This window comes from Panulirus ornatus, chromosome 17, assembly GCF_036320965.1.
Source record: "Panulirus ornatus isolate Po-2019 chromosome 17, ASM3632096v1, whole genome shotgun sequence".
Lineage (NCBI taxonomy): Eukaryota > Metazoa > Arthropoda > Malacostraca > Decapoda > Palinuridae > Panulirus > Panulirus ornatus.
Window position 1 is genome coordinate 14575001 of NC_092240.1, and position 10461 is coordinate 14585461.

General features: G+C 41.6%; 1 protein-coding gene across 1 annotated transcript in view; it reads right to left on the reverse strand.

Annotated features, from left to right (window-relative positions):
• The window catches only part of LOC139754460 (uncharacterized), a 31317-nt gene extending 21430 nt beyond the window's left edge, over positions 1-9887 (reverse strand). The window contains exon 1 of the mRNA XM_071671735.1: positions 9431-9887. The gene's annotated coding sequence lies outside the window, so the exon portion shown is untranslated. The remainder of the gene's footprint in view (positions 1-9430) is intronic.
• Between the last annotated feature and the right edge of the window lie 574 nt (positions 9888-10461).

The window sequence follows — 10461 nt, forward strand, 5'->3', positions numbered from 1 at the left end:
CGTCGAAATTACATCTGAAACGCATCGATGAGCAAATTACCCAAGCCAGCCGCGCTGGTCTCTCACCAGGGCTCCTGGCGCTATAGTCTCGCTCATATCTTATTCTTTTTTTTTTTGCCTCGTTGATGACGCCTTTATTCCATCTCTAACCACTTCATTTCTAGATGGTCTTTTTTGTTTTTTGCGACGTTGTTCTCGTATATGAAAAAAAAACGTATCTTATCTGTAAATGACCTGTTGTTACGCCGTGAAAAATATTGATAACGTGTTCTCTCTCTCTCTCTCTCTCTCTCTCTCTCTCTCTCTCTCTCTCTCTCTCTCTCTCTAGAGGAGGAAATCACAACACGGGTCAGGTTGGTTGTCCCGTGAGGACCAGCGTGGGAAGTCGTATCATTATCTGATGTGACCTCATTTCTCATGTCTGCCAGACTCACCTCTTCCTCTTGCTCCTCTGAGTTGCTACTGGCTTTTAATCCTTTTGGTCACCTCAGTATCAAACCTCCTATGATCCTCGTATGAAAGCTGTCGTCACCCCCCACATCAAAGCTGTCGTCACCCCCACATCAAAGCTGTCGTCACCCCCCACATCAAAGCTGTCGTCAACCCCTACATCAAAGCTGTCACCATCCCCCACATCAAAGCTGTCGTCACCCCCACATCAAAGCTGTCGTCACCCCCACATCAAAGCTGTCGTCAACCCCTACATCAAAGCTGTCGTCACCCCTACATCAAAGCTGTCGTCACCCCTACATCAAAGCTGTCGTCACCCCTACATCAAAGCTGTCGTCACCCCCCACATCAAAGCTGTCGTCAACCCCCACATCAAAGCTGTCGTCAACCCCCACATCAATACGTAACATTACCCCCACACCAAACACCTCCCATGACACCCACATCAGACCTCGGGTTGGGGCGGGCGCTCTTCGTGCAACCCTAACCTAAACAGAGCCAGAAGGTTCCTCAGCCCTTGACACAGACAAGTCTAGCGTGTCATTTTAACAACGGTTCACAGGTGTTACGGTAATGTAACCTTTTTTTTTTTTCTCATACTATTAAACTTTTCCTTTTCTTTCTTAAAGGCACCGGAGGACAGTTATTGTTGTAAGGTTTAAGAAACACATTCAGCATCATATTTTGGCCTCATTGTTTAGCCCAGCGGAAGTATCTATAATCCGAAAAGAAAAAAAGAAATACCTAATTCCATTCCCGATTTGTGATCTTGTACTGTACAGACTAAAAATAAATCATATGACATCACACTTCGAAGTTTCAAGGTCCACTGTGTTGCAACTTTACGACACTGAAGAGAGTTGCTGTGTCGCAATGTACGATACCAAATCAGAGTGTTGTGTTTAAGGCTCACAGCAATCAGGGTTTACTACATCGTAACTCAATATTACTGGAGTGGGTCTGAGGTGTCGTAAACCTATACCACTGAAGGTGTTTATGTATCGTGGGACTTGCTACGTTCAAAACTCACACCACTAAAGGGATCTGTCGTCATAAACCAACAAATCAAAGAGCGTTCATTGAGTCATGTTCTCGAGATATCATAGAGCTTCGATGTGCAGAAGGTTTACAACAGTTAACTGGGCAATGCTGTGTCTTATGCATATGACACGAGAGGAATGCTTGCAAGATATGTTGCATGCGTCTTGTCGTACTGGGGAAGCTAACCGATTCTTTTTCTTTTTTTCTTAAGAGGTTGGGGGGATGGGTGGTGGGGTCGAACTGAAGTTTCAGGATGGGTTCTGAACCACGTGTGGTGATGACGAGGAGCGAATGATGTGTCGTAACGGGTTCCGAATCACTTGTAATGAGGGTGTTCGAACCGACGTGTCGGGATGGGATTCAACCACGAGCAATGACGGGGTCCGAACGATATATCGCGGAGGAAGAAGAGGGAGGGTGTGGGTGGATGTGGGCTGGGTTGCGGGTGAATCATGCAATGAAGAGGTCTGATCAAATCTGTCACAGAGGAACGCTAACCACGGATGATGAACGGTGTATATATATATATATATATATACCGGTGTATATATATACACCGCGGTCGAACTCACATTCACTATCACTGTAGAGGTTGTAGTGCCTCGTCTCGGCAGGATCCGAACCCTGTGCTTGTATAAGAAACATTAAGATGAGGGTATAACCATAGCCTCTCGTAATCGTCCACATAACCCCTTCCTTTGTTCACCAGAGCACCACAACCTAAGTAACTTAACGCTGATTGGATGAACGTGACGTGGTTAGTTCGGTCGCTCCACTCCAAATGCATCCGTCAGCCATCTTACATAAGTCGGCGATGTTGGTACAACGAAGCCATGGAGGTCGCTGTACCAGATGTTCAACGACGGAATCGCGTTTTCTTTTCTTTTTCTTTTCTCTCCCGAAAAATATCTACGCGTGTGACGTTATGGTCACAGACCCCCGGGGTCATCAACCCATCTGGAACGGAGAGAGAGAGAGACACCCCCCCCAAAAAAAAAGAAATAATGAGAGTGAGCGTAAAAGAGTGAGAGCGGTTACATACCACTCAGCGAGTGAGAGTGAGGACGACAAAAAGTCTCTGGTGAAAGTACGAGTGAGGGCGAGTCAAAAATTACCCAGCAAGTATAGAGGAAGAGAAGAGTAGATCTACTCTGTCTGTTGAGAGTGAAGGACCAAACCAGCAACCTTTCGTCTCACACGTCAGTGAGTACGAGTGAGGAGGGTCAGGTCTGTCCAAAGAGCCGAACTACTAGTACGAGCGAATGACTATTGAACATACATGAACGAGTGAGAACGAGTAGGACGGAGGAGCACGGACGAGTAAGAGCGAGTAGAATGATTAAGCACGAACGAGTAAGACCGAGTGAGGAACAGAGACAGCGGGGAGTGAAGTTTTCGTGAGGCGGAGGGACTTAATCTCGATGTGTCTGGCGATCACGTCACACGACGCCGGTAGTCAGAGCCGACCCTCCACACTGGTGCACCACAAGGCTGCCTCCTTCTCCTCCTTCTCCTCCTCCTTCTTCTCCCTCTCCTCCCAAGGTGCCAACGACCAGGCTGGGGAACCAAGGGAGGAGAGTGGAGAGAGGAGGGAACGCCGTAAAGAAATAAGGGGAGAAGGTGAAGAGAGAGAGAGAGAGAGAGAGAGAGAGAGAGAGAGAGAGAGAGAGAGAGAGAGAGAGAGAGAGAGAGAGAGAGAGAGAGAGAATAGATGGAAGACCCCACGACGAGCTAAAGGGAGGGAAGGGTATAGCAGAAGGAAAAGGACAGGGGAGAAGGAAATGAAGGTGGATAAACGAGGAGATGGTAAAGAACCACAGACACAGACAGATAGACAGACAGACAGACACACACACACACATACATACATACATACATATATATATATATATATATATATATATATATATATATATATATATATATATATATATATATATATATATATATATATATATATATATGCAGCCAGTTCCACTCCCTCCGGCAAAACGAATTCTGCGGTTAGCCTGGGGCAGTGCTGCATGAAGACAGCCCAAGATAAAAAGCCACAAATGGAGAACTAGAGCGATACTGGAAGGTCGGGCGAACGTAGTTCGACAGCTGAGGAGCATTACGAGCTGCAGTTGAGGTCTCTAGTTAAGCTTGAACTTGAGATCATCTCTAGATCTTGCTCTGCTATCCTCTAGAAGATCTAGCTCTAGTTCAGTCGCTTCTCGCATCCTGCGGGTGTCTCACTATACGCGGGTAAGTTTCATGATCTTATGTTTCAGCTGAGGTTCCTTTTGTTCATCGTGGGGGATCCTTGGCGAGATCTTGTGCACTGAAGGGAGGGAGATCGACAGGAGGTCGTCGGATATTCACGAACAGTTGGGCCAGTTATGGGGGACGCCGTGGGTTCTACTGTTGGATCGGATGAGTTATATTGGATAGAAGTATAGAGAGAAAGAATGCGTGTAAAACGGGGAGTTGCACGGAGGAAGAGAGAAATGAAGAGGTGATTGAGAGAGAGAGAGAGAGAGAGAGAGAGAGAGAGAGAGAGAGAGAGAGAGAGAGAGAGAGAGAGAGAGAGAGCAGTGTGAGTAACTAATTAATCTCCACGCCAAGGCTGCAGCACCAGTTGGGGCCAAACAATCTATGCTGCTCCATAATAACGCACACAACAGCAGTCAGCACCACACATGGAAACGCTTTAAGACTCACTTTTAGAAATACAGGGAAATGTACAGAGAGAGAGAGAGAGAGAGAGAGAGAGAGAGAGAGAGAGAGAGAGAGAGAGAGAGAGAGAGAGAGAGAGAGAGAGCTATATCCACATATAGAATTTTGAAGCTGCACCCAGGAAAGATAAGAATGTAATTTGCAATAGTATCAATACTTCTCTCAATATACAACAGTCATACAACTCCTCATATTCTAGCATATAAATATACGGGAATATACCCATAACTATATTTTCTACGAAATCGTTCGGAAAGAGAATATATAACACTTGGTTGTTCGCCGCCACAGATATAGACGTGTGTGATTTCTTTTCAGTTTTCTTTAAGGTGTGACTCAAGAAAACTTCTCGTAATGCAGAATCAGGTTCATCTATGAAGCTCCGGCCACATAGTAAGGCGAGACCGTGAAGCGCAACGAGGGTGTGCATATGGCGTTGCCGTGTCACTGACGGCTCGCGAGCCATGTATTTTTTTTGCAGTGAATTTCACTTTCAATGTCAACTGTTGTGTCATAGAAACTCCAAGTCTTATTCTTTTTTTTCTATTCCTTACTTCTTCACCTGTCTGTCTTGTATCTACTTTATAGTTTTTTGTCTCTGTATTTTGCTGACTCCTTTTCTTCAACTTCTCGTCATGTATTTAATGGTTTTTACAAACCCGAGTAGTTTAGGTGATTAAGTCGCTCAGAAATGACTCGTCACAGAGAGTTTCTTCTCCCTCGCTTCCTTCCTCCTGCTCTACTTTCATGTCTCCGTCAACATAGACTGCGAAGGAAAGGTCCTGCTGTTGTAGCCCAGCAGATAACTTGTCTTACACCATATGGTCTTCTATTATCTGCTCTTCCCACGAACTGTCCTCCAGGAGACAACCAGCAGATAACTTGTCTTACACCATATGGTCTTCTATTATCTGCTCTTCCCACGAACTGTCCTCCAGGAGACAACATCGTAGACCAACGGGTCTTCTGTTATCTGTCTTCCCGTATACTGTCCTCCGTCACATAGCCTCATCGCAGACCATCAGGTCTTCTGTGATCTGTCTTCCTATATACTGTCCTCCTTCACATAACCTCGTCGCAGACCACCAGGTCTTCTGTGATCTGTCTTCCCATATACTGTCCTCCGGACCCTAAGCTCGTCGGAGACCAGAGGTCTTCAGTTATCTGTTCGCTCCATGTCCCATCCATCAGTAGATACCCTCGCCAAGCATCAGCGGGTCTTCTGTCATCTGTATTTCCCATATACTGATATGTGTACACGAAGGGAGGAGAGAGACAGAGAGAAGCCCTAGAAGAAGACCCACCCCATCCACTCCCTCTACCCAGATCATAACCAAACCTCGCGTGTGAGTAGAACGAACGCCCTCCTCCACCCCACCTTCCCCCTCCCTCGTCAGTTGCATCACTGGGGAGGAGGAGGAGGGAGAGGGGGAGGTGGTCGTCACGAGATGAGGCGTGAACATCCAGACATGCAACATGGTCGACGCAATATCTAGCATGCATCATCATCATCATCATCATCATCTCGCTAAGTCCGACCTCCATACATATATTACCTCACCTCACCACATCTCACAGAACACAGAGGGGAGGAGGAGAAGGAGAGCTACTGCTCTCTTCATTATTACCAAAGATCTGCTTCTGGTTTGACTTGGGGTATGTTATCTTCTATGGCGTATTGTATATATCCATCTGAGAGTATGTGTGTGTGTGTAGATCGTTAATATCTATCTATCTATCATTTACACACACACACACACACACACACACACACACACACACACACACACACACACACACACACACACGCACGCACACACACACACACGCACACACACACACACACATGTATGTATATAAGTAGTTAAATGTGTACTAGTAAATCAAAACGCTAATTAGACACACATCATTGTACACTTAAGTCTTCCATTGTACAGCGTCATGCGTAGGGTATCTGCTACCCCATGAAACTGAACTCATATTCAGTTATCACCACTCGCTCAACTCACTTTCAGTTATCACCACTCTCTCCAACAGTACAGAACTCTCACCAATGGAGTCTCCTTTGATCATTTGGGGGTAAAGTTCCTGTGGAGCGAGCAACGGAACATCTTTAAACCTTTCCATGTTTTTCTTTCAGCAAGTTGTCTTAATTCTATTAGATCATATACAAAGGGGAGGTTTTATTCTGTCATGAATGGATTTTGTTTCATCATTGTATCCTATATTCCTCTATGTCTCTCACTCTTTATCTTCAACTTAAGGTTTTCATGCCTTGATTCCTGTGTTTTCTAGCACTGCATATCATTATGTTTCTTAAGTTTTACTGATTTCTATCATTGTTTAGATAATTAGTCATTTCATAACTGAGGGTTTAAACCAGCTGTGATTTTTTTTTTATATGATTTACTTAATGATGAAGGAAGAATGTTCCAGAAGCTGTCGTGACTTAATATGCAAAGCGTTTTATCAAATATTGGTTTTATCATTTTTTCATATATATATATATATATATATATATATATATATATATATATATATATATATATATATATATATATATATATATATATATATATATATATATATATATATATAGATATAAAGATAGATGGATAGATTGTACCAGCCTGGGTATGGGGCGCTGCCTGGTGAATTTGGAAGTCTTAGATGGCCAGTAAGCAGCTTCAAGGCTGTCGTGTGGTGGCTCGAAGCCTTGCTCAGATACTGTAGTACTACCACCCAAAATGTGGGCGGCTTCAGATGCTATGGTTCGGCCGTGAAAGAACATTAAACAAACGTACTAACGGGTCTTCCTAAGGTCTTGCCAAGGTCTTTTCTAGCTCTTCCCAAGGTCTTTCTAGCTCTTCCCAAGGTCTTTCCAAGCTCTTCCCAAGGTTTTGCCCCCCCAATCCTTGCCAAGGTTATCTCCAGGTCTTCCCTTAGTCCTTCTCACATTTAATGTCATCATCCTCTAAACTTCCTCAGGTTCTACTCAGGTCTCCGTTAGATTTTTCCCTCGATCCTCCCAAGTAATTCTTCTTCAGGCATGTCTTAAACGCAGCGTTGGTCCCAACAACACTCTACGGTATTACCATTCCGCGTTTCACCCAGAGTACACAGGACTTATTAAAAGAGGCCTTTGAAGGCTTGAAAATGGCCCTTAACGCCAACATTCATAAGTTAAAAATCTTGTCCAGAATCCACAATTTTATGCCTGTTCGTAATACGGTCCAACTGTGAAAAAGTAATGCACAATCTTCTGGAAATATCTATATCTATATCTATCTATCTATCTATCTGTCTATATATATATATATATATATATATATATATATATATATATATATATATATATATATATATATATATATATATATATATATATATTCATTTATTCATTTGAACGGAACCTCAGATGGAACATTCAACACGCTCATCAAAATAACACTCAACTCCTCTAGTACACATAACATTTAACCAATGAGTAACTCACCACTGTCGAAAAATCTCGCTACGATAAACCGTTATATTTGTCATCTAGATGAGAAAAAAAAAATTATGTTAGCCAAAACTCGACACTTGCCTCAGTGAAGCTAAGGATGTTAATCACGAAAGTTGTCATTAGTGTCATCGTAGCTGTCATTAAAGAGGTCATTAGTGTCATTGTGTAGCTATCATTAACGAGATATCATTCTTAAGAAACTCTGTAATTTTCCCGATCTCTTGAGAGGGTTTTGAAACATACTTTTGATACACGATCATAAGCATGGATGGGTTGATAGTATTCATCCAATGGAAGTCTATGTAATTAGTGATATAATTCAAAACTTATCTTCTAATGCGATGTAGATTCAGTTACGCTCATGATCCACACATCACCGTAATTATGCGTCATGCTATTCCCTGATATTTTGATTACTATAACAATGATAATGAAATGTATAGGTTATCTTTCTCCTCTCTACAGTTATCACTATCATCATCAGCCTTCATAATCTCTAATGATTATAATCAAAGTTATGATTACAGACACTGCAATCAGTAATGATACCCTTCAACTTTAAGCAGAGTGTATATTTCATGTGGTTTAACACGGAACTTACGACTCTGACACTTATGGATGCTCTCTCTCTCTCTCTCTCTCTCTCTCTCTCTCTCTCTCTCTCTCTCTCTCTCTCTCTCTCTCTCTCTCTCTCAATATCTTACAACTGCCCAACACCATCACAAGTCATCCATTGCGTCTAGCAATATCAACAAAAACTTGAATACGAGTTAACGAAACCTGTAGTTCACCAGCTTGGCACATCCAAACATACACAAAAAACAAATGAACCTGTCGAGTTGGAAACTGAAAATTGACAGAATAATCAATTCAGATGATGATGAAAATGATAACGATAATAACAATAATAATAATAATAATGATGATAATAATAATGATAATAATGATAATAATAATGATAATAATAATAATAGCAATAATAATAATAATAATAATAATAATAATAATAATAATAATAATAATAATGATAATAATAATGATAATGATAATAATAATAATAATAATAATGATAATAATAATAATAATAATAATAATAATGATAATAATAATGATAATAATAGTAATAATGATGATAATGATAATAATGATAATAATAAAGGCGTATCTATGTATACATATGTCAAGTATCATACATCAGTGTCCAGCGAAGATGAACACGAAATCTTAAGGCTAGAATTGTCCCCAGTATTTGAATAAAAAAAAAAATGTAAAAGAGATTACTACTTGCTGAAGCGTTTAAATCTCCATTGGTAAAATGCCTTGGTAAGAGAGGGGGCGCTAGAAATGTTTAAGATACACTTGAAACGACTCATTATATCATATTTGTTTCATAATTGTAATGATGATTAATTCAACACACACACACACACACACACACACACACACACACACACACATATATATATATATATATATATATATATATATATATATATATATATATATATATATATATATATATATATATATATATATATATATATATATATATATATCCTCTTTTCCTCGCACACATCTATTACAGCTTTAAATTTCTTATTTTTCTAGTCATATACAAAGACAGATAATGATATGCAGACAGACAAACTGTTCACCTAATGAAAAAATAAGAAGTTACACTTTGAACTAGACGTGTCAGTCGTCTGAACAACTTACCTACGTGGTTCTTGTTGTATGAGGTCACCAAACACGATCTGTTCAGTCTCTCTCTCTCTCTCTCCTCCCCCCCGAAGACTACTGCCTTAAAGCACCCGAGGACAGAAGAGAGACGTAACCCATCACCTTTATCCCTCGTGAGGAGGGGAGAAGGAGGGAAATAGCAGTCGTAGATCTTACGCACTCCCAACACTGATTCTTACGAACGTCTTATATATATATATATATTTCTCTCCCCCTCGTCTTGATGGGGCTTTTCAAAACGTCTCAAATGTTTATCAATCTAGGTCTTCGACAGGTACCCCCAGCACAAGGTTCCTAGTTGTGGGTCTTCTTGTGTTTCAATTTTATTTTTCACCTGAGGGAGGCGATGCCGAGAGCCTGCTGCAGGTGGGTGGGTGGGAGAAGAAGGAACCTCTTCTGCTTGCGGCTGTTTTGGACGTGCACGCGCGGTGGGAACGTGCTGGACTGCTATGATGCACGTGGCGCGCGACTCAGGCCACCACAGCATCTCGCGCGCCGCTGCCAGACGCGCCGCATAGTGGACAACAACGCTCGTTTTCTTTCGTATATTTATTCACGCGTAAATCTAGATGAACATGAGTTCTCGGTGTCTTTCTAATGTTCTTTGTAAGTGAGTGTCAGTTTGGTAAATCGTGTTGATCAAAATTTTCGATAGAAATCAAGGTCAAAAATTACGTGTTGTTAGTTGGTAACCACAATTCACCTGCCACGCGAATGCCTCAAAAATAGGAAAACGTGTCGTACGGCACTCTTGCTTTCATTTTGAACAACAAAACACAGAAATCAGTACCGAACCGAAAGCAGTTTAAGAAATGCTTCGTAATTTCATGATCAACTCATAGAAAAAAGATATAGAGAGCAATGCGATGGAGTAATATATTAGAAAAAAAAATGTAATTAAGGAAAAAACACAAAAAGCGGCGAGCCGGAGCTACGAGATATGACGCACACCTGGGCCAAGGTTAGCCATAATGATGGTAATGGTGGTAAGTGCAATCGAGAGATCA